Raw genomic sequence first — 24,422 nt, 5'->3', positions numbered from 1 at the left:
GGAAGTCTATTCCAGGCATAAGGTGCCTATAAGGAATACTATAAGGTATTCATAAGGAATACTATAAGGTGTTCCTTATGATATGGAACCTGGGGGCTAATTTCAATCTTTTCACCCCTCTTTACCCCCTATGTCTGGCCTTTATCCTTCAGCCATGCCCTACATAGCATCCCATTTTGTGATCTCTTGGTTGGTTAGCCCCAATTTCCCCTCTTACTGCATAAATGTCACACTGAATGGTTTCTCATCTTTAAACAAAATGTAATATTAGACAAAGAGAACCTGAGTAAACATGTAAAACTTTTTTTTATGACTTCATTTATTTAAGGAAAAAAGTTATTCAACTACCTTATCCCCCATGTGAAAAAGTTAACTTTACTGCTCCCCTACTTACTAAATCAACCAATTAACCAAATTTAATTAATAATTAGATTCAGCTGATTGAACACAGCCAGCCTTGACTGCAGCCAGCCTTGTTGAATGTAAACCTCACTATATTGAATCTTACCATGACAGTAAAATAGTCACCACAAAGTTTCTACGAGTACACAATGCCATGATCAAAGGAAATTCCCAGAAGCGATGAGAAAATAATTTCTAAAGCTTTGGACTTCACTGAACCTCAATGAAAGCCATTACCTCCAAATTCAAAAGACTTGGAAGAGTGGTGAATCTGGCCTGCCAAAATTACTTCAAGGGCACAGCAACACCTCATCCAGAAAGTTGCACAACATGCCAGAAGAACATCAAAAGAGCTGCAGGTCTCTCCACCATCAGCTAAAGTCCCCAATAAGAAAGAGATTGGGCAAAAATGAGATTCATGAGAGGTAGCAAGGTGGACCCCGCTGCTACCCAAAAGTTACATCAATACTCATCTCATATTTGCAACAACATACCTGGATGATCCCCAAGCCTTTTTGGATAACGTTCAATGGACAGACGATTCAAAAGTGGAACTCTCTGGACAACGCAGATCCCATGATGTCTGGTATAAAGCATTTTTACTAAGTGGTGGTAAGCCCAATGCGGGCTTTTTTCATGCCATTCTGTAACTACTGCCGGCCCATTGTAGGCACTAGCAGTAGTTCCACTGCCAGCATGGCATTTCTGGTGCAAGTGGTAATCGGGCAGTGCTATGTGCTTCCCGGCTAACACTGGGTTAGCATGGGAGCCCTTATTGCCACCTCAGTGGATGGCGGTAAGTGATCCCCCCACATGGCCATGTGGTAAGTTCAATCTTACTGCATGGCCATGTCTTTTTTCGGCCTTTTTACCTGCCACTAGTGTAGGGCCCTTTTTACTGCAGCTTAGTAAAAGGGCCCCATACATTATTGCACAGTAAGAACATCATACCAAAAATATGGTGCTGGTAGTGTGATGGTGTGGGTATGCTTTCCTGCCTCAGAACCTGGAAAACTTGCCATTGTTGAAGGAACCATGAATTCTGTACTGTACCAGAAAATTATTAAAGATAATGTCTGATTATCTGTCTGTGACCTGAAGCTGAAGTGTAATTGGGTTATGCAGCAAGACAATGATTCAAAATACAGACGCAAGTCTGCATCTGAATGGCTGACGAAAACCAAAATTAAAGTTTTGGATTGAGCTAGTCAAAGTCCTGACCTGAACCCAATAGAGGTGATGTGGCAGGACCTAAAACTAGCAGGTCATGCATGAAAACCTACAAATGTGTCTGAATTAAAGCAGTTCTGCGAAGAAGAGTGGGCTATGATTCCTCAATAGTGATGCGAAAAACTGATATCAATTATAGGAAGCGTTGCAATTATTGGTGCAACAGGTGGTGGAACCAGTTACTAAGTTAAGGGGGCAGTTACTTTTCACACGGGTAATATGGGTGTTGGATAACTTTGGGGCCCTTTTACTAAACCATGTTAGGGAATGGGCTTAACGCGTTTTAACACAGGACTTGAACACATTTTACGGTAAGCCTTTTCCCCCCGCTTTATGTGGTTTAGTAAAAGGGCCCACTGGTTCTTTAAATAAATGAAGTAATAATTTTAAAACTGTGCTGTGTGTTTCCTCAGGTTCCCTTATTTGACTGCTTATTGGTGGAATTCTCTTCCACTAGATATTAGGAGTGAAACTGAATATATGCGATTTCTGAAGAAACTAAAAACTTTGGTACTTCAGAAATTTTTAATCAGTTGATGTGTTTTTTTTTTAACAGCTGTACCCCGGATGGTACCCCGGATGGTAATTTCATTTTGTACGTGTGTCCGATACGTGCAGCTGAAAATATTTCTTATTTTCTACTGCGTGGCGCTAACCGGGCAGTAATCGGCAGTGTACACGCACTGAAGATTACTGCCCGGTTAACGTGTGAGACCTTATCGCTAAGTCAATAGGTGGCGGTAAGGTCTCAGGCCCAAAATGGACTCATGCCAATTTTTATTTTGACACAGGTCCATTTTTGGCCAAAAAAAAAAGGCCTTTTTGCAGGCACGCTGAAAAATGGACCTACACACGTCAAATACACATGCCTACAACAGCTCAGGCCATTTTCTGATGCACCTTAGTAAAGGGCCCCTAAAAGATTTTAAGGAAACAACTTTGGCTACACCCTGGTATTTGGTTTTCTCCACTATTTGGTTGCTCCACTTGTACTTGAGCACGATATCCAGAAAGTGGGATTCATTGGTTATCTATTGTATTTCTTGTGGTTATATTTTTATAGAGAAGGATAACTGCATTGTCGTGTAGGTGGGGAAATAGATGTCTTATGTTTGCTCATTTAAAACTGCACAAATCCTATATAATAATTCTCACCTCCAACGTTCTAATCTTGCTGCCTGTGTCCGTGGCTCCTTTGGAGTTGCTGAGCTAGGCTCTGTAGTCAGGCTGACATCGCCGTTGCCATTATGCTGTGAACTTCAGAACCCGCGAAAAAAGAAAAAAAACATTCCATGCCTCACAGTTGATCCATGTTCAGCGACCCTCCTCTCTCCCCTGTCCCCCCTGAGCCACCCATGTCCAGCGACCCTCCTCTCCCCTGCCCCCCCTGCAGCCACCCATGTCCAGCGACCCTCCTCTCCCCCTTCCCCCCTGCAGCCACCCATGTCCAGCGACCCTCCTCTCCCCTGCCCCCCCTCCAGCCACCCATGTCCAGCGACCCTCCTCTCCCCCTGCAGCCACCCATGTCAAGTGACCCTCCTCTCTCTTCTGCCCCCCTGCAGCCACCCATGTCCAGTGACCCTCCTCTCCCCCTGCCCCCCCTTCAGCCACCCAGGTTGTGTAGTGAATTTTCCGGGACAGGCAGGAAAGAACCCCGGTCCTGCCTGTCTGCTGCTGGTGCTGGCGCTGGCGCTGACCCTCCCCTGCTGCTGGATCGCTGTTCAAAATGGCCGCCGACACTTACAAGGGAGGCCTCCAAGACTATAGCAGAAGTCTCACGAGTCCTCCATTGGAAGTCTCGGCAGTCATTTTGAACAGCGATCCGGCAGCGGGGGAAGGCCAGCGCCAGTGCCACCGCCAGCAGTGGGCAGGCAGGACCAGGGATCTTTCCTGCCTGCCCCAAAGGATTCGTTACACAACCAGGGTGGCTGGAGGGGAGGCAGGCGAGAGAGCAGGGCCGTTGGACATGGGTGGCTGGAGGGGGGGCAGGGGAGAGAGGAGGGGCACTGGACATGGTGGCTGCAGGGGGAGAGGAGGGTCACTGGACATGGGTGGCTGGAGGGGGGGCAGGGGAGAGGAGGGTCGCTGGACATGGGTGGCTGGAGGGGGGCAAGGGAAGAGGAGGGTCGCTGGACATGGGTGGCTGGATGGGGGCAGGGGAGAGGGAGGGGGTGAGGGGGGTCCTGAGACCAGAGAAGTGGGGGTGGAAGGGGGTCCTCAGACCATAAAGGGGGAGGGGGTCCTGAGAGAGGGGGTTGGGGCACACACTCACTCACTCTCTGTCTCTCACATACACGCTCTCTGACACACTCTCTGTCTATCACACTCTATCTCTCTGTCACACACACACAGTTTCACACACACAGTTTCACACACACACACACACACACACACACACACACACACACACACACACACACACACTCTGTCTCTCACACACTCTCTCCCTCACACAAACACACACACACACACACACACACACACACAAACACACACACACACACACACACACACACACACACTCGCACAGAGTACAGACCTGTGGTGAAGAGGTGCTGAAAGGAGAGCTGCTGTACCCTGTGGCTGCTGAACAATGCAGAGGGGAGGGGGCCCCCCTGCAGGAGGGCCCCAGGCTGAAAGGCCTAGCACACTTGGAGCTGAGAAACACTATGAAGGGGAGGCTTCCTCCACCCAAGCCCCAAGCATGCAACCAGGAGAACCAGGAGAGCCCAGGCCTGTGGACGGAGGAAGGACCAGAGCCCAGCAGCGCTTGCTGAGGAGCCAGCTCACCCTGACTGTAAGTCCTGGCCATAACATTCCTAAGCTGGGTGAAGAACAGGGGGCAAGAAGGCAGGGCCCGGGTTCCAGAGCAGGGTTCTCTGCATCCAGTATCAGAGGAGAGGTGGTGGAAGAGAATAGCGGAGAGTCTGAAGAGGACGTTAGTGAGGAAGAAGAGGAGGAGAAGGAATCCAGGCCTAGGGCCTGGCAGAAGAAAGAGGCCCAGCATATGACTCCTGAAGAGGTAATTAGATCAGTGAAGAAAATGAATCGAGTAGAAGGTGAAATAGAGGTACTGAGGAAGCGGCTGAAGCTAGCAAAAACTATGTGTAACCTGGCTTCCACTGGCCCACGAGACAAGTATGTTAAGGGAGTTGAAGCACTCCAGAAGCGGCTTACAGCAAAACAAAGGCAGCTGCAAAAACTAAAGAACTGCAGAGATAATCCCCTTCGTGAGGTTTTCCTGAACAGGGAACGCATGCAGCAGACCCAGACGCAGTCCCAGATCCAGCAGGAAGCAGAACCCAGAGACACACAGGACTCCGTGGTTCCAGACACCCCAGAGGCTATGCTGGAAGGGACAGCAGGGGAAGTGAAACAGCAGCAGCCAGAAGGAGGAAAAGACAAGACTGACACAAATAATTCCCAGTTATCACCAGTATTTTATTTCCTACAGGATTCCCAAGAGCTAGGTGCTCCATCCACTTACCAGCCTTGTAGAACAGAGGCTCCTAGTCCAGTTGTGGCAGGTACTGTGGATAAGGAGGGGCTCCAGCACTGCATGCAGCAAGAGAGCCTGGCAAGTTTGGAACACAAAAGAGCTATGAAACTGAAAAAAATTCAAAAACGTCCCTTATACTTAGAGAGCTGGCAGGGCATAGCCGAACCCACAGAGAAGAGCTCAGGTTTGCTGGGAGAGACAGAGAAGAAAGACAGCCTGGAGAATCAGAACAGTTTGAATGCTGAGGAGAATCAGAACAGTTTGAATGCTGAGGTAGGAGAAGAATCACTACACACTGAGCAAGTACAGAAGTTACCAGGAACAACGGGAGGGAAAGTAGAGCAAAAACAAGGGGTTTTGCAGATGGAGACAGAGACTAAAGAGGATGGGAAAGTACAGGAATGGAGTAGTGGAGTACTACAAGAGATGGAAGAAGCTGAGAGCAAATATGGTGGACAGAGGGCGGGAACATCGTGGGAACACCACAGTCACTCATGGACAGAATTGATAGGGCAGACCTCTGAGCAGGGCTGTCCAAGAGCTGCCATCCAATCTCAATCAGAAGTGCTGATGACATCATGGGGGAAGCTCAGTGACAGGCAGGGGCTCCCAATAGATTCTGCCACTCAGAAACAAGAAGAAAGAGCAGAAGGGAGCTTCTCAGAAACTCATGCCCATCAAAGCAGGAGTCCCAGAAAGGAGAGAGAGAATTGTGGAGAGTGTCAGCTGCACCAGGAGGCGGAACCAAGACCCAGATCGAGTGAGACAGGGCATGGAGGAGAGTGTCAGCTGCACCAGGAGGTGGAGCCAAGACCCAGACTGAGTAAGACATTGCCAGATACAGAGAGAGTACATGAAGGAGAGTGTCAGTTGCACCAGGGGGCGGAGCCAAGTCCCAGACCCAGTAAGACAGAGCATGGAGGAGAGTGTCAGCTGCACCAGGAGGCAGAGCCAAGACCCAGACTGAGTAAGACAGTGCCAGATACAGAGAGAGTACATGAAGGAGAGTGTCAGCTGCACCAGGAGGCGGAGCCAAGACTCAGACTGAGTATGACAGTGTCAGAAACAGAGAAAGTGCATGGAGGAGAGTGTCAGCTACAAGAGGAGACAGATCCCAGACCTGGTCTGAGTGGGACAGTTGCAGAGCAAGGGAACGAGTGCTGGTTGGGAACAGCAGCAACTGGCAAAGGACTGGAAGTAGAATATTGCAGAGGGGGAAGAGACAGAAACAGCACAAGTGAACTGAACATAGTGGGGTTAGTGGACATGGGAGAGGAGGGAGGGGAAGAGAGGGGGAGGGGAGGAAGGCAGGAAGGGAGTGGGGAAGGGGGGAGCATACTGGTATCAGCCCCTTTATCCTTTGCAGCAGTAGTACGGGGAGGAGGGGCAGAGACAGGGAAGGAGGAGGGGAGGCAGGAGTCAGACATGGAGACAAGGGGAAATCCATTTTCTGGTCCGTTGCGGGGTCCCGGGAGCGGTGTTACCCCAAAACGTCGAAATGTTGTCCAGCTGCGTTGGGTGGGCACAGGGGTAGCACCACCTAGAGAGGTTGTTTTAAGAATGGTATTCTCCCTTGGCTTTATCCCTGAAGATTTGTATGCATGCATACACCCTGTGGGAATCCCTGAATATGATATTAGTTTCTTAACAGGGCGAGGTTTGGACCTGTTTTGGGAAAAGTACACAGAGGTGCAGCATCAGGGTAGATGGGTGGATTTTAAGGCTGTCCCCATCAGTAGACAGGACGCAGTCCAGATTACCATTTTGGTACGTAATGAATCTCTTATGGCTGCAGACCTGTCATACTGGTTGGGACGGTATGCCGAAATTAGGACCCCATTAAGCAAAATACCAGACCAGAGTCGTGTGTGGGCGGGGGGGTGGAGTGCCCTTGTAAAATTAAAACAGGCAGGCTATGTCACCCAACATATACCTTCAGCCGCATACATTGGAAGGGATCGAATTCAATGCTTTTATGCAGGACAACCCAGACAGTGCTACAGGTGCGGATCTTTCCGTCACTTAAGCATGTCATGTACAGTGTTAAAGTGCTCGCGATGTGGTAGTACAGATCATGACACCAGCGACTGCACTACCATACGCTGTAACCTGTGTGGAGGCTTGGGGCACCCTTTTAGCAAGTGCCCACAAGCATCGCACAATCAGGTAGAGGAAGAGAGGAGGGGGGAGGAAGGGGCACAAGCAGAAACTACAAGGATACAAGGACAGAAGCGGGAAGCATTAAAGGGATTAATGGATAAATCAAATACCACTATTCATACAGAGGCAGGCACTAAGGGAAAGGGAAAGGGGGAGAAAAGGGCATCAGGTTTGGATCACATTCAAAGAAGGGGTATTTGTGAAAGGATGGAAGAAGGAGGTGGGGAGAAGGGGGGAGAAGAAGGGGAAGCATGGACCCTGGTAGGGAAACATGGAGGGAATGGGGGTCGGAGGAAGGAGGGGAGGGGGCTAGCCCGAGCGGGGAGAACAGATATTCTGGAGAAGAGCCAGAGTAATCGATATGCAGTGTTTCAGGTTTCAGGTGAAGGAGAGGGTGATCTTGAGATGAATCCACCCCAAAGGGAGGTTTTGGAGGAGAAGAGGAGGGAGGGGAGGGGAGCAAGGAATGAATCATCTGAAAGACTTAACAGAGAGGAGCCAGCAGTGTTACCCCCAAGTCTAACATCACATCCTACTAGTTTAACGAAGGGCCTCATGCAGGAAATAGAGGAGGGTAAGGAAGGGATGAAAGGGGAAAGGGCTGGTCCAGAGGAAACCAAGAAAAAAAAGGGTAGAAAGAAAGCCGGGGAAGATGACTCAGAGTGGGAGGATTTGGAATTAGAAGAAATTATAGAGGATCCTGAAGAAATGATGGGGGCAGGAATATCTGTGAAGAGGGATTGCGGTGAAGAGATGAGGAGGGGTAAGAAATTTAAGAAATAAACCATGGCTGCCTTGTCCTTAATCTTTGCAACTCTGAATGTAGCCAGCATAAAGGCAGAGAGAACTAGATTTGTCGCCTTTAGCGATTTGACCCAGTGCAAGGTAGACTGCATCCTGTTGCAGGAGACTCATTTGGATTCTTTGCAGCTCCTGCACCGGGCCAAGAGAGATTGGAAAGGGGGGCCCTCATTCTGGTCTCTGGCCAAAGAAAGATGCGCAGGGGTGGCTATTCTTTTTGCCACCCGAGAAGTGGAGATTACGAGGGAAATAGAGGTGGAGATAGGGAGGTGTGTTGTCTTAGACGTTTTCATTAGAGGGGTAGCAGTGCGAATCATTAACTTTTATGGGCCCCAGATTAGTTGGGAACGCAAGCAGCTGTTGCTCCGGGTGAAACCGTATTTATATACAAGCAAATTGGTGGTATTTGGAGGAGACTTTAATATGGTCTTACAGCAAGCAGATAGAAAGGGGTCCAGGCGTCAGGTGGGTTATGACAGCCTCCAGCTGGCAGCAATTGTAAAACAGGCAAGACTGGAGGTGGCGGGAGGGAAGGGGTTCACTTTTAGAAGGGGAGACACGGAGAGCCGTATTGACTGGCTCTTTGTAGGCGGGTGGCTAAGTTTCAGGGGCAGCCGAATAGATGGACGGAATATTCAGATCATGCCTTAGTTTCCACAGTCTTAACAATATGCGAAGGGGCGCAGAAAGGCCCAGGATTTTGGAAACTGAGTGCAAAGTTATTAGAAGTAGAGGAAAACAGACAAATATTTGAGGGTTTTTTAGCAGACCAAGAAACACTATGGGAGGTGATGGATGATAAGGGAGCCTGGTGGGACATGGTAAAGGGGCGAGTCAAGGCCCTTTTCCGGTCCCTAGCCAGGAAGCAGAGTCTGGGGTTACAGGCACAGTGCTGTCGTCTTCGTAAGCAATTGGACCACGCGGTCTCCAACCATCTAGAGAAGGGAGAGATAGAAGCTTTGCAGGCCCAGTTGAGGCTGTTGCAATATGATCGATACGCTGCTTTGCTTCTGGAAAGGGAATATGGGCATCGGTATTCCCCGGATCCTTTCCAGAATTGCAAGGTAGCAGTAGGACACAAGGTCATTTATGCTATGAGAGATGAAGCAGGGCAGCGATTGACGAACCAACGTTCAATCGAGGCCAGGGTCATTCGGTTTTACACCCAATTGTGGGGGAAAGAGAGCTTGGTTTCTAACTTCATGCTATCATACGTGCAGAGTGCCCCAGGCTTGGAAAAGGTTTCGGAGGGGGAGATGGAACAACTGCTTAGGCCCATTACCACAGGAGAGGTAGATGATGCTATTGATACGCTATCAGCACGTACAACTCCGGGTCCCGATGGGCTGACCCCAGAGTTCTACAAAAAATTCCGTGTGGTCCTGATTCCAGTGTTAGCTGCAATTTTTAATAATTGTTTGCAGAACGGGCGTTTGGCCCCTTCACAGCAGTGTTCTATTTTGGTTCTCCTCGCAAAGAAGGGAAATCTGGAACTTATCGAGAACTGGAGACCCATAAGTCTTCTGAATGTAGATAGGAAAATAATGGCCAGGATTATTTACAACCGCCTGGCTGGGGCAGTGGGTGGTCTCTTGTCCTCAGCACAGTTTTGCTCGGTGAAGGGGAAAGGGGCAGTGGAAGCAGTTTGTACCATCCGTGAAATAGTGGAAAGGAGTCAAGGTGGGACAAAGGGAAAGTATTTGCTGACCCTTGATCAGTCTAAGGCTTTTGACAGGGTGTCCCAGGAGTACCTATGGCTAGTGCTTCGGTGCTATGGGATACCCGACCAGTTTATAGGGTGGATCCAGACTTTGTATCGCAATGCAAGGAGTAGCACTCTAATAAATGGTTGGGTGGGCAAGAGCTTTGCAGTGAGGTCAGGGGTACGGCAGGGGTGTCCCCTCAGCCCCTTGCTGTACGTCCTTTCCTTAGATCCTTTCCTCAGAAGGTTGAGTGGAGGGTTTAGCGGTCAACTAGAGGGCATCTCTTTGGGTTCACACACATGGCGATGTGTCGCCTACGCAGATGATGTCACAGTAGTAATCAGTAGCAAGGAGGAAGCCGAGCGAGTTCAGACCTGGATGGCAGAATACACACAGGCTGCGGGGGCCCAGATAAACCAGGATAAGAGCTCCGCAATTTGGGTAGGACAGGGCAGACCAGCTTTCAAACTTCCCAGTCAGTACCCAGTAGCAAGGGATGAAGTACGGATCCTGGGTCTCTGGGTAGGCAGACAGGACTATGATACGATCAACTGGGAGAAGGGGCTGGGGAGAGTCGAGGAAAGGGTGGCCCAGTGGAAATCATATAAGTTGCGGTTTGTGGAAAAACTGCATGTCATTAAGACCTATCTGATACCCCTTCTCCTGTTCATATCCAAGGTCTGTTTACTGCCTATATCGTTACATGCCAGAGTATACAGCTTGTTTTTCCAACAGCTATGGGGGAACAGGATGAATATTATCCGGAGGGAGGTGACCTATTTGCCCAAAAGGGAGGGGGGGTTGGGAATGGTCAACCCTGTGGTACATTTTAGTTGTTTCTTTTTCCAACAAAATCTGGGAGGGGTCTTGCGGGAAGGGAGGCCGGCTTGGGCAGACTGCATGGCCTCCTGGCTTCAGCGGTACTTGAGGGATTGGGTGAGGGGAGGTCAGGCAATGCCCCTGCGAGGGAAGGCGGGATACTTGCCACAGTACATCTCACCTCTGTTGAGATTGGTGAAGAGATGGGGTATCACAGTACAGGAAATCCAGAAGGAGGACAGGAGGCAGCTACAACACCGCATTATTCAGACACACTTTTCAACACGTCTAGCCTTGAGGGACTGCCCAGGTCCAATACAGGAGGAAGGTCTGGCTTTCCTCAATTCATCACGCCTCCCCCAGAAGATTGCGGACATGGCCTGGCTGACTTTCCACAGCCGGCTTTATGTTCGAGCTAACATGAAAAATAGAAACAGCAATGATCGTAAGTGCCCGAGGGGGGAGTGCGTGACGGAGGATGAAACAATGGACCACTTCCTCCTCAAGTGCCCGTTCAATCAACAAGTCTGTCAGGCAGTAGCCCGCCAATTAGGGATTCCTTTCTTCCACCAGCTATCTTATGCAGAATGGGCCTATGGAGGGTTTCCAAAAGGAAAGGGGTGGTGTAGGGAGACACTGTATATCATCGCTGCAGCCCTTTGTTACTTCCTGTGGCAGGCACGCTGCCAAGCTTCATTATATCGGAAGTGGCTGTCTGTACAGGAGGTGGCAGGGGATGTGGTACATTTTGTCCAGCAGCTGGCAGTGAGGGAGAAGGAGCATTGTTCTGGACTACAGTGGGCAAGGCATTGGAGGGGTTTTTCGTTTCAGCCTCCCTGAGTGGGAGGGTTTGTTGAGGGGCGGGGGTATTGGCCAGTAAGGTTTTATTTATGTATTAGTTAGCGGGTTTTATTGCTTGTTTTATCGCTTGTTTGTATGCTTGGTTTGTCTTGTTGCAAGTTTCAATAAAGACAATATGACACACACACACACACACTCTGTCTCTCTCTCTCATTCTCTCTCTGACACACACACTCCATCTCTCAAACATACACTCCGAGGAAAACCTTGCTAGCGCCCGTTTCATTTCTGACAGAAACGGGCCTTTTTTATTAGTGTTTTATAAAAAGCTTGGCAAGTACTAACTAAGCTTTCTATAAAATACATATAGCACCACAAAGATAAATGGTCAGTTTCTGGCTAAGTGGCATTCTGTAAGTATGTGCCTAAATGAGATAGCATGTTCTTTGTGGGTGGACATTTCCATGGGTGAATTTTGGACACAGCGTGGTTAGGGAGCATAATTATGCATGTAAATTATAGAATCTTATAGCGGTCATGTGCAATCTGGGTGCAAACATTTACAACAGCTCTGTGGTTGTTATAAGCATTTGCAACTTGACTAGAGAGATGTTTTTGGCCATTTAAGCTCATATTCTTTAAGGAAAAGCAGGTGTTCTTTATGGAACAGCTTTTCTAGCACTTATCTATATCCCCTTATGGATTTACCCCCGTTATGCATCACATGGCATCTAAAGTTTCTATTTACTCCTCAGAGTCGCTCTATTAAAGATGTAGAGTTGTGGCAGAGTTTTTGAATGAATTTGTATTTTTTTTTTTGTCATTAACATGGCTTGCTGCTGTAAGGATCTCTGCTTAATGGATAAAACAGTAAGCTTAAAATGCATCTGGTTTTGGAGACATGAACTCAAACACAAACTTGAAGATTCTTCCTGTTTAATAGTTGAAAACCAAAGCTGTCTATAGTTTATGGCATATTATCATTGACAGCATGCATAGCTTGCGGTGGGTTACAGCAGTTACAACCTAATATGTAATTATGATTTGCAAATGAAAGCTTCTGAAACAGCATGACCGTGCAGTGCTTGTGGCTATTCAAAAATTACCATATCATTCATGGACTTTACATATTAAATACAAGCGGTCCTTGTGTAATGTGGGTCGCTTTATGCAAAATGGTTAACAGGCCTCACTACAAAGTGCTAAAAGGGCAACTTAAATAGTTAATCCAATAATAATTCATACATCAAATTAATAGTTTTAGTACTATAACAAAGTATTTGCACGCAGTAGCCTTTAATTTATCAGGCTCTTATAATAGTCTAGCTTTGGTACAATGGGCCATGCATTCTTTGATGTCTCCTTTTTCTAAATATTGGTAAAGTTGTAACCAATATTTTCTAAAAAATTAAGATACATATAAGCTGGCAAAGGAAGCAAAGTAAATTGTTTCACTCTTTAAAAACTTCCTTTTCTAATTAATGCTAGAAATGTTTATTAATAGAAGCAGAACCGTGGCAAAGAATCATATGTATTTACCTTGTCAACCTCCATCTTGCTGTGATATCTGTGACGTGACAACATTTTAGGAGTGTTCACATCTGTAACTAATCTCAGAATCTTGGTAAATTCCTTTTAGTGGAAGAGTAGCCTAGTGGTTAGTGCAGTGGACTTTGATCCTGGGGAACTGAGTTTGATTCCCACTGCAGCTCCTTGTGACTCTGGGCAAGTCACTTAACCCTCCATTGCCCCTGGTACAAAAGAAGTATCTGAATATATGTAAACTGCTTTGAATGTAGTTGCAAAAAAACTCAGAAAGGCGGTATATCAAGTCCCATTTCCATTTCCCCTTTTGTCATATGACAAAATTAAAATATTATTTTAATATGGTGGCCTTTATGTAGTCTTATCTTGAGAGCTAGTCTAGCTTTTATAAGTACAGTCAGAATAAAGTAGCTGCCTTCAGTCCATTTGGTTACATAGGAATAGAGATGAAAAACATGTAGCAGGAGTGAGGATAAAGGGACCAGAATTAGAAATAACATGCCCTTGTGGGTGTTGACTCCAGCATCTCTCACTAAGGTCAACACGGCACACGTGCTGGGGCCCCAATTTACCACAGGGGGTAAAAGGGAAGTCTCTCTTTCCTGCAGGAAATGGCTATGCGACAAGCAAAGCACTTGCTACGTGGCCATTTCGGGGGTGCCCTTACCACCACCCATTGAGGTAGTGGTAGAGGCTCCTGCGCTAACCTGGCGGTAACCGGGCAGTGCATGGCACTGCCTGATTACTGTCGGGTACACTCCACGCTACAAAAGTAAATATATTTTTGTAGCTCCGGATATGATGGCAAGCTAGGAGTGGGAAGTACAGCCGGGCTGCTGTGGTAGCCCGGTGGTACTTCCTGTTTAGCGAGCAGTAAGCCCGCGTTGGGCTTACTGCTGCTTAGTAAAAGGGGTCCAAAGTTAGGACAGAAAAAAGGCTGTCCTAATTTTATGTAGGAATGTCAACTGGGCACCAGTCTGAATACTGGCTGATGCCCTCCTAACTTCCAGGTCAGGGCATGAAGTGTTGCCATTACCTTCCTTCCCTCCGGCCCCCCGGTACATCCTGAACCACCTTTCCTAATTCCTGACCCATCCCTCTCACTTCCCTGGAAGCACAGCAGGACACCCTCCCTCCCACCCCTGAATGCTCAGAAATTCCCCCTTTTCAATGTCAGCTCCCCCTCCCAACTCCTGAAGCAAAACATGACCCCCTCCGCTGGATCTTCCTCCAGCCCCCCACCTCCTTGCTCACCCCAGAACAGCAATCCCCCCTCTTCCTATGTAGGCAGGCCTACCTGTTCTTCTATCCTGGTGTCTCAGTGGGAAAATGGGCAGGAGAAGGGGTGGTCCATGGCAATCTGCTGCTTGAGGTGAGGGCTGAGATGCCACCTGAGGTAAAGGCTCAGAGAGGTGGGCCACAGTAGAGAGAAGAGGCTGGTGCTGGCAGCAGCGCAGCCAATGGGAATCACAGCCACCACCGCCTTTTAGTAAACAAAGGTAGGCTTGGGAAAGGTGATTGAAGAAGGAAGGGGGAAGATGCCAGAACACGGCTAGTGTGGGGGATATGCTGCTCCCTGAAGAGTGGCACCTCAGGACCCTGCCTCAGTTGGCCTAATGGTAGGGCTGCCACTGGGCAGGAACAATGCCTACTTGCCTATTATGCCTCCTCCCTCAAATGGCTGCCGCGACCTCTAGTGGCAGCCTCATGATACTTTTTGTTGTGAAATATTTTATCTCCAAAAATGTGCTTTACAAAAAACACATTCAGACAATGTGAAATCTAACCAAAACACTTACCGCCCGATATTTAAAACCATTTTGGTTAAATGGCACTTAACCGGGTATCCTGGGATATGCAGCTGGAGATTGCCAGTTATCTCCCGTTGAATATTACTGATTAGTACTTAGTGGATAGCTGGTAGCTGGTTATATCACATGATATAACTGTCTATCCGCTAATATTCAGCGCTTCGCCGGCTAAGTTTGACGGCCAAATTGGACCGCTGAAAGAGCAGGCCTATTTTTGGTCAGTTTCAACTTAACTGGCCAGCGCTGAAAATCAGCTTGGCTGGTGAAGTTGAAACCATCCAAAAAACATTCAGTGCCGGTCACCAGCCTGGCATTGAAGTGTCGATCGCGGGATTCAGCTGAGCTAACTCTCGTGGTCTGAATATTGGGCACTTAGGACCCGATATTCAGCCAGTGGCGAGCAGCACTTTTGCTGTCCACCATTGGTGTTAAACCTGGATATTCAAAGCCATTTCCTGTGACTGGCATTGAATATCTGAGTTTTTTTAACTGCTAAAACGTTAACCGGTTATGCCAATATTCAGTGCTAATTGGTTGTTTTTAGCTCTTAAAGCTAGAACAGCTATTTATGCTGTCCTATTTGACTGCTAAACTTATCTGGTTAGGTGCTGAATATCGGCACCTAACTGGATAAGTTGCGCAATATAGCAGGTTATGCGCTAGGAGTTAATCAGCAACATTCAGCGGAGATAACCAGGCAAACCTTCAATCTTGTGCTCTCCCTCACGTTACAATCTACTTACCTATGGGCAGCAGCTCTGGCATAAAGAGTTAGGCCTTCAGAGGCGATGTTCAATCTGGGTATCTCATAGATCATCCTGTGAGTCTGACTTTGTGTCACAGAGGAAAACGATAGGCATGGGCAGCTGGAAAATTCTCATTACTCGTGTCGTTTCCAAGAATGCTCATTTTGTTTTTTTCCAGGCATTTGTTCATTATGGGAGTTATGTCATCAGGAGTGTGTACTCTTTGGAAAGAGGTTGCACTCTTCCGAAAGATTGTGCACTATTTGCAAAGAGTGTGCGCTCTTTTCCCGATGTGTGTGCACAAGCGTTGGTTCACGCGTATGTAATGGTTCGTGCATACATGCACTCTCTGGAAAAGAGTGTGCGATCTTTGCAAATAGAGCGCATTCTTTAGGAAAAGCGCACACTATTATCAGCAAATGAAAAAAAAACACTAAGGTGCTCATTTTCAAAGCACATAGGTCCCAATATTTAGACCGTGGGAGGTAGCCAAGCTGTCTCCTGCAGTCAGCACTGAGCCTCGATATTCAATGCTGAGCCATTTCCAGTGACCAGCATTGAATATCTGGGTGTTTTTTGGCCAGTTTAAATTTAACCGGCCAAGCTGATATTCAGCACTAGTTGGTTAGGTTTAAACTGGCCAAAGGTATTCCAGCTATTTTGGTGGTTGAATTTGACCACCATACTTAGCCGGTGATGTGCTGAATATTAGCAAATTGGTGGTTAGATTGCACGATAAAAGCAGCTATCAGCTAAGCACTAACTGACAATATTCAGTGCGAGATAACCAGATCTCCCGCTGAATATTGCCGGATAGCCGGTTTAGTGCCATGTAACTGTCCAGGAGCTTTGTAAGTCTATGTGCTTTGAAAACAAGCATCTACATGTGTTTTCCTGCTAGTTTTTATTTGCTGACAATATGCAACAACATGGGATATGTCATTGACATTTCTCATATTGTTGCTATCCACAGCCCATCCCTAGAAATTGTCATGCTGGTCACAGGGCTGGAGCTAAGCTGATGGAAAAATGATTGTTCACTGCTTCTGCCCTTTTGCCACCTCCAGAATGTTGGCATAATATTATTGGAGTGGAGGAGTGGCCTAGTGGTTAGGGTGGTGGACTTTGGTCCTGGGGAACTGCGGCACTGAGTTCAATTCCCACTTCAGGCACAGGCAGCTCCTTGTGACTCTGGGGAAGTCACTTAACCCTCCATTGCCCCATGGAAGCCACATTGAGCCTGCCATGAGTGGGAAAGCACAAGATACAAATGTAAAAAAATTATATTTTCTTGAGCACAGTACATTTTGCTGTGTGTGTGAGGTTCACGATCTCTGTGTGTTTATACACATAATCAGCTTAGCGTAGGGGTTCTCAACCCAGTCCTTGGGACACTCCTAGCCAGTCAGGTTTTCAGGATGCCCACAATGAATTTGCATGAGATACATTTGCATGCCCTACCTCCATTGTATGCAAATGTATCTCATGCATATTAATTTTGGTTATCCTGAAAATCTGACTGGCTAGGTGTGTCCCAAAGACTGGGTTGAAAGCCCCTAGCTTAGAGGGAATAGTGGTGGATACATATCCTGTTTGAAATAAACTCATTTGTATACCTTGTTTTATTGATATTCTCAGTTGTTTTAACCACCATTCCTCATTTTTTTGATTGTCGGTTACCACTGAGGCGCCATCCTCCTCTCTTTCATTTCGATTAAAAATGGTTATATGTAGAGCCCCATTTTATATTGGATGTCTAGGTTAGAACATATACAAAATACCCCAAAATGGGGGAAAAACTCCCTTGAAATGGCACTTTTCAATAAAAATTGAATGATTAAAAAAAGAAGGTAGCTTTACTGATAAAGAGAAAAAGACCTCAGAAGCCTATGCCTTAAACATAGAAACAGAAAAAACATAGGCAAATAAAACCATATGGCCTATTCAGTCTGCCATTCATGCCATCTACTCTCCCTGTCACTCCCATAGAGATCCTATGTACTTTTCCCAAGCTTTCTTCAATTCAAATACTGTTTTTGTCTCCACCACTTCCATCTGGAGGCTGTTCCATGAATTCACCAACCTTTCCGTGAAGAAGTATTTCCTCAGGTAACTTTCACTCTCATCCTATGCCCCCTTGTTCCATGTCTTCCTTTTGGTTGAAAGAGACTCACTTCCTGTGCATTTATGCCGTGTAGGTATTTAAATGTCTCCATCATATCTCCCCCTCTCCCTCCTTTCTTCCAAAGACCTTTAAGTGATAAAGATCACTGACCATTTTAGTAGCCGCCTACTGGACTGACTCCATCCTGTTTATATATTTTTGAAGGTGTGGTCTCCAACTGAGACATAGAAGCCTCCTGCCAAACATATTTTGGAATCAAATTCCATAGATACATGCCAAATGTCATGTAACTTCTATAATGAGCTCCATAATAAGTTGCTATTTCATAGTTATGGTAATAGGCTCAAAGGCCAAAATGAAGATAAGAGCTGACAGGGGACACCCTTGTTCAGTGCCCCAGACGTGGGGAAACATATTGTTAAGCAGAAATTGCTATAAATATGTTAATTCCATTTTAATGCATTTTTAGTGCTAATGCAGATATTTAACATGTTTTAACGTGTTAATGGTATGTAGTAAATAGGTCCCGAAGTGAGGGAAATTTTTAGATAGCTAACTTAGGGGTCAATGCTCTAAGGTACGTAGTAGAGTCCTCACTCTACTGCAAAATTTGCTCACAAAAATCGCCACAGCATGCTCAAAGTAACGAGCATGCAAATTAATGTTGTACTTTTGCAGCAGTAATTTGTGGTTCAGCACTAAATGTCAACTTTCCTATTAGTGCCTGACTGGTGATTGGCTCAGACACTGATAGGAAAGTTGATGTTAAAAAAAAAACACATTCCATGGCATGCTTACCCCAACTTGCCACCCCTCAAAATATCCCCTGTACCTAGCGGCACCTACCTTGACCCACCCCCTCGCTCCCCACTGATATAAAAAAAAAAAGAGATTCCCAGGTGGTCTAATGCCCCCCCTACACACACACGTATACCCCTGGTAGTGTAGCATCTTCTCCCTCCCCATCCCATTCCCATAAAAATTCCCTGGTAGTCTAGTGGCTCCTCCTCCACCCTGCAACCCCAACCCAAAGGCCCTAACTGCTGGGTGCTATCATCTGCAAATTGGTGGCACACTGCCATATTCAGTGCATCCTGGGATGCACCAGGCCAGACCTGTTGTCATGAAATGCCTAGCCACCCACCTGGGATTACCCCATTGCCACTTAGAGGGTCTATCCCCAGAACAGCTCAGGTTCACCTGTACCTGCCGCTTGTGCTGTATACTAGCACCCTCCTCCCACCGATTGGGTCCCAAGCACCTCTGGGCAAGTCGCCTGCTCTCAAATTATCCCCATTGATTTCTAGGTTACTGGATCCACACTCCCAGTGATCCCACAGTTCCCAGAAAGCACTCACAGACCCAACACTCACAAACCACCAGAATTCTTTATCAGTCAAGACAGGCTGAGGCAACAAGCTGTTGTTTATTGTCTTAAAAATTGAACAATGAATAAAAAATGTGCAATCAACACATATTTCACACTGAAATATGGATCAATTATAACACTAACTAAACATTTGTTTACTTTCTAGAAAGTACCTGGGGAGATCATGGCATATAGCTGTTCACTGAGCCTCAGCAAAGAGACCTGTCTCTCTTTTCTCCCTGGCTAAGACTGGAGCAAAAGCTAGTACTATCCAAATGAAAATGAGCTCCTAGGCCAATCAGAACCCAGAACAAGAAAATTTCAAAAAATATACTGCTTCTTGCTTCCTTTTCTCTGTAACAGCTTTACAGCAAAGAAACTTCATCTGCTGGCCAAATAGGAGAAATACACTTCAAGACATAATTAATGCAGGAAAATTCAATACATTTTACAAGCTTAAAACACACTGTTTCTTCACACCTTCCCCCTTAAGAGAGAGACCCTGGGTTGCGCCCTGTACAGACAACTAATCAGGTCTCAAAAGTCCAATGTCAGGATGGTTCTGGCTCTTCCTTTCTGGAGAGGCCATCAGCCTTACTGTGCTTATTGCCTTTCCAGTGCTTATAACAGAAGCCTTTACCGCACTCAGTACACGCTAACAGTTTTAATTCTGTATGCTTCATTTTGTGAATAGTGAGAAGTATCTTCTGACTGAAGCTTGTACCACACTCAGCACATGTGAATGGTTTTACTCCTGTGTGAATTCTCTGGTGCTTTGTTAGCTGTGATTTATGAATAAAACTTTTCCTACATTCAGTGCAAGTAAACGGTTTCATTCCAGAATGGATTCTATGCCACTTTGACAATAATTTCCAGCAACTGAAACTTCTCTTACACTGTGGTCTTGAAACTAATCTCTTTCCTGGGTGAAATTTTGCATTTCTTGTGGAGCTTTCTTCCTGGGTGAAGCTACTGTCATAAACAAGACATGAAGATATTCTATTATCAGTGTTTTCCTGATATTCTGTAATGTTTGCTTTATTGATTCAGCCTTTCCTGTGTTCTATACTTGTACATAATCCAGTTTCTTTACTATTTTTCAGGTGCTGCATTAGCTTTTTCTTCATACTGAAATCTTTCTCATACTTAGAACATATAAAATGTGTCTCTTTTATACGTTTCCTGTTCTTCTTCTAGTTCTACCTTTTGACTAAAGGCTTTCCCACAGTTTGTACATTTAGGTGGTCTCTCTTCAGTTTCCGATCCCTCTGGTAATGTCTCTGCTAGGATGTCAGGTACGGGCTCATTATCCTGACACTCTTTTGGTAGACTGCACACAGCTAGCACCATAGCTGTGCGATTTGCATAGACCTTTAACATATTTACATGAAAGGTACGCTGCTTTCTGTCTTGAGAGTCCATAGATGTAACAGTTTGTATCATTCAGGTGCCTTATGACCTTGTAAGTTCCCACCCAATTAGCTTGAAGATTATTCTGACATACTGTGACTAGAACAAGCACCTGCTAGCCCTCATAAAACTCTCTACTTTGGGCCTTACGATCATACCAGGTCTTTTGCTTAGTTTGGACTGCCTGCAAGTTATCTCTGACAAAGCTCACAAGTTCTTCTAATCTCTGCCGCATATTAACTACATATTCAATTACAGGGGTGACAGAGGTATCAACTTTCCCCTCCCAATATTCTCTTATTAGGTCAAGGAGCCCTCTCACCCTCCGATCATAAAGCTGCTCAAATGGGGAGAAACTGTAGACTCCTGAGGTACTTCTCTGTATGCAAACTGTAGGTAGGGTAACTATTTTTCCCAGTTATGGTCTCCTGATTCCACAAAAGTATTTAGCATATGCTTTAAATCACTCCACCAACCCATTAGTTTCAAGGTGATACAGGGGCGTAGCCAGACCTCGGTGGGAGGGGGGTCCAGAGCCTGAGGTGGGGAGGCACTGTTTAGCCCACCTCCCCCAGCCTCTGCCCCCCCCCCCCCCCCACTGATCCCCCTGCCGCCGCCGATCCTCCCCCGTCGCTGCTGCCACCAAATTGCATATTTTCAAAGCACTTAGCCTTCCAAAGTTCAATAGAAACCTATGGAACTTTGGAAGGCTAAGTGCTTTGAAAATATGATTGCAAGTACCTTTGCTGGTGGGGGTCCCCAACCCCCACCAGCCAAAGAGTCTTCTTCAGCGCTGGTCGACTCCAGCGCCTTCACTGATGATCTCATTCTGACTCCTTATGTCCTGTGTGCACGTCCTGTATGTAGCCCCGTGCAGGACGTGCATGCAGGACATAAGGAGTCAGAAAGAGATCATCAGCGAAGGCGCTGGAGTCTACCGGCACTGAAGAAGACTCTTTGGCTGGCGGGGGTTGGGGACCCCTGCCAGCAAAGGTACCTAGCGGCAATGGTGACGGGGAAGGGACGGTGGCTGGGGGGGGGGGGGTCAAATGTAGAGGGGGCCAGGGCTTAATTTGTGGGGGCCCATACCCCCATGGCCCAATTTAGCTACGCCCCTGGGGTGATATGGTGTGGTACGTACAGATTTCACTCCATAGTGAGCCCACAGATTCTGGATTAACTCAGACATACACTGTTTCCTTTAGTCTCGTGGATATCCTACCCAGGAAAAGATTCCTAGCAGGGCAGTAGCAATTTTCTCTGATTCTATGAAGGATAAGGCTACAGTTTCAGGATATCTAGTAACAAAGTTGTTCTCTGTATGCCCTGGGCACTATAAGCTGCTTGCCTGTCATCTAGGGCCTGTTAGGATCAACAGGATCGGTCTCTCTGGCTCTGCCGGAGGAGTTGGAAATGCACAGATAAGACTTTTTCTAATTTATTTCTGATTATGCCTACCTTAGAGCTGTGGTTTTGGGCAACTCTCCCTCCAATCCAGTCTGTCACTGCATTTATATTATACAAAAAACCCCCCCTGTTTTTATTTGCTCAGCTAAACTTGTGATCTGATAACTGTGTTTCCTAGCTAACTGCTTATTGGCTATTTCTAATTGATATCTGTAATTTAAGTAATCTAAGTACTAGTTTTTAAAACTGCTTATTGGCTATTTGTATTTGATATCTGATAATCTGAGAACTAGATTTAAAACTGGTTTAAATCTGTATTAGATCTTTTTTTCCTGTTTCCATGGTGGTTTTGTTGTAAGCAATTTGTAAAGCATAGGTGTGGCTAAGCTTCTGCTGGTGAGAGCGGAAGATTTCACTCAGTCTGTCTCTGCCTGAGGAGTTGGAAGGAGTTGGAAGCTTACAGATGAGACTTTTTCTAATTTATTTCTGATTATCCCTACCTTAGAGCTGTGGTTTTGGGCATTTCTGGTGCATTTCAATACAGGTCTAGAGATAGGTTACAGCAACCACATTCCACAGGTCTTAAGCTTAAGCCCTCCCACCCTGCCCCTCAACCCACCTACCCCAAGACTGACACTTCCTAAATAGATTTCCTAAATACACTACTTATCACAAATTAACTCCACCCTAATTACAAATGTCTCTGAAAAGTAAACCCTTCATTATCACAGTAATCCCCAGTCTTCTGCTCTAGATAAAAAAAGACTGTTAACAACATATCCATTGGTTGCTATTCTCATTATATATCACATAGGATACCATTTTACTTTCTCTTCCTTAAACTTGTTCATCAAGCTTCTCTCACTGTTGGCAGTATCATATTAGCAGGATAATCAAAAATCATTATTAATCAGCTATACCCATAGATCTACCCCCTTTTCCTTTCTTGCCTATCTCTGATAGAGGATAGGCTTTTTTAACTGCTTCTAGTCCTGCAGCATTCTAACTTTGTGGAAAGGTTCTGCCAGTCCTAGTTATATTCTAGTGGAAATTGAAAGTTAAATCAACTGAAAATTCTTTGATCAGACTGTATCAGTTCTGGTCATACCTAGAGAACTTTTTTGATACAGCACTTGGATGACTCACTGGGACTTATAGTCCCACCCACCCCAGGGTTTTCCAGTCATATATAGACAAGCCAAAACTCATTAACTCTACTCCTCAGTCACACACAGGCAATCTTTCAGACTATTAACCCCATCATAGTACACCTGTTCATACCCATTTCAACCAATCAGGATGCCTTTTATTCTCTGTAATAATTGTGGTGCTTTAGTTTCAAGGCCAATCATCTGGAGACTTAAGGCTTGTCCTATCTGTCTTCAGCTCACTAGTTTAAAACAGGAGCTCAGTAAAGTAAAGCAGGAATTGGATGCATTTAAAGCAGCTTCTAGGACTGCACAAAATCATACCAAATTCTCACCACTGCCTCAAAGGATAAAACCACCTAAGAATAGATGGTTCACGGTAATCTCAGGCAGACTTTGTTATGTGACACAGAAGCATCTGCCCTCACAAGTGTTGCCCCTACAGAATTATTTTGCTCCATTACAGCACTGTGATGTTCCTGAAAATAGAACTGAGGCGGAAGAAAAAGCAATGAAGGTGGAACAAAAAGATATGAAGGTATCCAAAGAGAAAAGACATCCCCAAATCACTAATGTTGAAACTCATACCAGGAAACTGTTGTTACTAGGGGATTTTTTTTGTTACATTTGTACACCGTGCTTTCCCACTCATGGCAGGCTCAATGCAGCTTACATATACAGGTACTTATTTGTACCTGGGGCAATGGAGGGTTAAGTCACAAGGAGCTGCCTGTGCCTGAAGTGGGAATTGAACTCAGTTCCCCAGGACCAGAGTCCACCCCCCTAACCACTAGGCCACTCCTCCACTCCACTAGCTATTATCAGAGACATTAACTTTGAAACACAGTTCAAGGGGCTATGCAAAGTGAAATGCCTTTCAGGCTCTTCAGCTACCAGGAGTACCAAGCAAATAATCTCTATAATCAGAGAAGAAACTAAGGAGTCAAACACTGATGCTGTTATCCACCTGGGAACAAATGACTTGTCCAGTAATACCCCACTTGCCAAGCAGAGAGCTTTTCAGGAGCTGGGAGAGGGGTTAAAACCTTTGATACAAACAATAGCTTTCTCTGAAGTACTACCTACCTTTGGAAAGGGAGAGAAAAGATTGCAAAGTACTGAGAATTTCAATAGCTGGCTCAAAGCCTGGTGTCACCAAGAAGGATTTAGGTACATAGGAGGATGGGGCAATACTTGGAAAAACAAAAGACTATACTGTAACAATGGGCTACATCTCACTGTGGCAGGAAAAAAAATCCTTGGGGAGAACTTCAGACAATATATTTCTAGGCATTTAAACTAGCAGGCAGGGGTGGCATATGGAGGCAGTTCACTTCAAGTGGTCACCCCCAGCTAAAGCTAAAGACAAGATGCTTCAGTAGAAAAGAAAGCAATGAAAACAACAATCTTAGCAAATCACTTCTTACCAACACAGCAGGAAGTGAA

This window comes from Microcaecilia unicolor, chromosome 3 (assembly GCF_901765095.1).
Source record: "Microcaecilia unicolor chromosome 3, aMicUni1.1, whole genome shotgun sequence".
Classification (NCBI taxonomy): domain Eukaryota; kingdom Metazoa; phylum Chordata; class Amphibia; order Gymnophiona; family Siphonopidae; genus Microcaecilia; species Microcaecilia unicolor.
The sequence above is the reverse complement of the archived record's forward strand: the minus strand, read 5'-3'. Positions refer to the sequence as shown.